We start from the raw sequence: 4,297 nt of genomic DNA, 5'->3' as shown, positions 1-4,297 counted from the left end.
TCTCTCTCTCTCTCTCTCTCTCTCCTCTCCTTTCCTCTCCTCTCCTCTCCCTCTCTTCCTGCTTCTCTCCTTCCTCCCTCTCTCCCTCATTTTCTAGGGCTACTAGGCCAATATTGGAATGATGTCTGGGCTCAAGGCCATTTGACTCCTTAGGGCATCTGCCCCCCACCCCAAGCACACCTGTGCATTAGTGAAAGCTAGGAGCAGGCTCCATTTTCAGGGGGTTCTGGTGTGCTGAATCAGACCTGCCACTTCCAAAGGTAGAAAATGATCAGCTTGCAGGGCATGGGCAAGCAGCTCTGAGCTGAAATAACCAACAACAGACACTCAGCTGGAGGGTCAAGCCACTTTCCTCTGTGTTTGAAGTCCCCTGCCACTCTGCCTGTAGGTGTCAGAGGAAATAAAGGAGAACATGCCTGTGGGCACATATGTGAGTGAACAAGGAGCCACCTTCAGTGACACATGGAGGCTGCTTTGTAGGCTGGGCTGGAATCAGATGGAAATCTCCAAATACCCATTCACAAAATAAAGCAAGCCTGAAGGCTGCCTCCCTAATAACGTGGCTATAGTCATCTATACATGGTCTGTGGAGTTGGCATATGTTCCCATTGAAGCCGGCACATCGGTCACATGCATACAACAATACATGGGACAATGGTCTGATTAAATCTCATTTACTCACTTCCATACAACCTTTACTAAATTTTCATAAGAAATCAGACAATATATAATCACATATGAAGATCACAATCCAACATTAATCAAGTGTCCCACAGTCATGAGTTTGAAAAGCCAAGTCACTGCATATGCACCTGTGCCATAAGGTGAGAATGCCTGTGTCCATGAAGAACAGAGAAAGACCTGTTGAAGCCAGAATGTGGAGATCTTCATACAGAACAGGCAAATCTGGTAATGCAAGGTGATGCTCCCCAGAGGAAAATAAAGCTTGCATGTTCAACAACATAGTAATGTAGACTAGGAAGATGCTGTGAGTAGGGAGAAAATGGAATGAGACACTAGGAAAGGCTGTTACAATGCTTAGGTCCTTCAGGACACTGGCCTGGACGCTCTTGGTCTCAAATTCAGTTCAACACTACACAACAGGGACACATTCAGAGTTTGCCCTTTAATCTGTTTAAATGTATAACTCTGTGCATTTGGCTATAAACCTTTGTCCCAGCTGGATAAATTCATAGATAAAATTAATCTTACTATATCTTCATCTTTTTTATATATAAAGAAATGCCTTGTATGGTTATTATAGGAAATGATTCAAATTCCACCTGAATTCAACTTTCTATGCGTTTAAATACCCCATTTTAAATGGCAATGGTGTATATGTATGTATGTACATGTGTGTGTGTGTATGCTTGTATGTGTTTGTATGTGTAGAGTAAGCTGTTAAGATTTGATCCTGAGAGAAAAGGAATCAAAATCCAATACAAAGAAAAAAATTACATGTAATATAAAAGTGCAAAACCACTTCACTAATGAATGCTGTCTTACAAATTATTATATTCAACATGGTAGGTGGATGGAGGGAAAGCTGCATGGATGGATAGACAGGTGGACACGGGCTGTCTCTGACCACTTGGCACTACTGAACAAAGAAGAATTAACTTTTTTAGAATTTAGTAGGGAAGCTCCTTAATAGGTCAGGTGGAATTCAATTACATCACTTGCATTTCAACTAATAGTGAGTGATGAGTAAAATAAAGACTTTGGAGAGGAAAATTTTTCTATCGCATGCCTTGGAAGCCAAAGAAATGACACCCATATGCAGAGCCTGAGTAGGAAGGAGCCCATACCAACTCTAGGCCCTCCTTGTGTAAGAATCTAGCAGCACCGGTAAATATCCAACTTTGCACAAACAGTGCTCCACTTACAACTTTTATAGATTTGGGGCATATTTTTAGTTATCTCCCTTCTGTGTCAAAACTCAATCACAAAAGAAATGTATGAGTCACATGTTTATAAAGCACATCCCTTTCCAGCTCAATAATTTATATAATGGCTCATTTCAGGTAAACAAGTGTGCCAGTGTGTCATGAAGCACATGGTAAAGGATACAGCATCTCAGCAAGAAGTACACAGAGTGAAGCCCAAGAAGACAAGCACACAGAAACTTCTGTCCCTGCGAATACACACACACATAAACACACATACAACACACACACCACACACATATCACACACACACACCACACACATACACACATATACACACACATATTACATACATACACACACACATACCACATATATCACACACATACCACATATACACATATACACACACACATACACAACACACACACATATCACACACATACAACACACACACACACACACATACACATACACACACGTACATATCACACAACACATATCACACACATACACACATACACAAACACATACCACATATATCACACATATACACACACACATATCACACACATACACATACACAACACACACACATATCACACACATACACATACACAACACACACACATATCACACACATACAACACACACACGTACATATCACACAAAACATATCACACACATACACACATACACACACATATCACACACATACACACACATACCACATATATCACACATATACACACACATATCATACACATACACATACACAACACACACACATCACACACATACAACACACACACATACACATACACACACATGTACATATCACACAACACATATCACATACACATATCACACACATACACACATACATACACACACAACTTATGGTTGTGCTCATCAGCCCAGAGGCTTTTGTTTTTAGTCAGAGTTTGTTTTTCTAATGACCTCCTTCTTCCTAAAGCTACCCAGGCGTCAACTAATAGACACCTAATTAGAACCAAAAAAAAAAAAAAAAAAAAGTTCCTTTCAATGAAGAAATTCCAAGGAGTTTTGGTGTATATTGGGAACCAAAGAAAAAAATAGAATAAGAATTATAGAATCCTTATAATTACTTGAGACTCTATAAGAGCTTTGGGAGCTATGCTCTGAACACAAACACCAAGAGTATATTTCTTATATCAGAATCATAGTGAGTGAATCTTCCACATCACAGTCAGAGCGTGCTGTCCAATGTTCCATGGGCTGAACATTAGTATTCAAATATTTTGCTCACTCTGTGCTAAAGAGTGCCCAGGTAACCCCTTGACAATGATCAAATGACCTTCATATGTGATGAATTCCATGCCTGAGCTCAGAGTAACCAAGGAAGCAACCATGTCAAAGCCTTGTAGCCTGATACCTCTCCCTTGTGGTACACTGTGCTCAGTCTGCCCAGGTACACACTGCTTCTATTAGCTGATCTTTTTCTCGTGTGTATGCATATGTGGTGTGTGTATATGTGCTCACTTGTATATAGGTGCATGCATGTGTACAGGGGCATGGGCACATGTGTGTGTGTGAGTGTACAGAACCAAGGCTGATGTCCAGGATCTTCCTTGATAGATCTTCTACCTTAGTAAGTGGGATCCTCAGTCAAAGCTATCCAAAACTCAAAGCTATGGCTAGTCTCAGTGGCTGCCTTGCTCTGGGAAGCTCATCTCTGCCTCTCTTCGATTCTAAGGCTAGAGTTGCAGGCAGCACACCATTCCCATCTAGTACTTACATGGGTTCTAAGGATCTTCATGCTTAAGCAAGACCTTAAACCCATGAAGCCTAAAAATATAAAAAATCAATGGATATCTTTTAAAACTTCCAGCTTGGTTTGAAATTCACAGTGTACTAATTTTAAATAGGTATGTTTGAGGTTTTAACTGCTGGGGAGGGGAGCTGTCACTTTCTTTACTGTTCTTCATATACTGGTTAAAAAACAAAAACAAAACAAATCTCCTGACTTATAAGCTTGACCCTTAGCAAAAGGGTCACTACCTCAAAACTAAAGCTGAACCATAAAGATGGAGACAGCTTATTGCATGGAGAAATCATATATAGCCCAGTGACATCACCATGAGGCAAGGGCCTCTTCCAATCCACATTTTCATTCCCCAATGGTTTCTCCTTTTTTAGAACTATTGGGTAAACACACCCACTGTGTGCTATGAGAAGATCTGAAGAGCTGGTGGTTGTTTCTGTTTCCTTTAGATTTGCATTCATGCTTTTGACAATTTTTTTAAAGATGCATTTCGTGCTTATGGGGATTCTATAAGCAGGGATCATAGCAGGATGATGTTGATATGTGGTATGTTCAACTATTTATCAGAACTTTACACAAATATCAAGGGTAACAGCAAGATGGAACT

General features: G+C 40.3%; 1 protein-coding gene across 5 annotated transcripts in view; it reads left to right on the top strand.

Moving 5' to 3' along the window:
* The window catches only part of Pou6f2 (POU class 6 homeobox 2), a 523,027-nt gene that overhangs the window by 504,075 nt on the left and 14,655 nt on the right, over window positions 1-4,297 (top strand). The window lies entirely within an intron of this gene.

Source organism: Mastomys coucha, unplaced genomic scaffold (assembly GCF_008632895.1).
Source record: "Mastomys coucha isolate ucsf_1 unplaced genomic scaffold, UCSF_Mcou_1 pScaffold7, whole genome shotgun sequence".
NCBI lineage: Eukaryota > Metazoa > Chordata > Mammalia > Rodentia > Muridae > Mastomys > Mastomys coucha.
The sequence above is the reverse complement of the archived record's forward strand: the minus strand, read 5'-3'. Positions and strand labels throughout refer to the sequence as shown.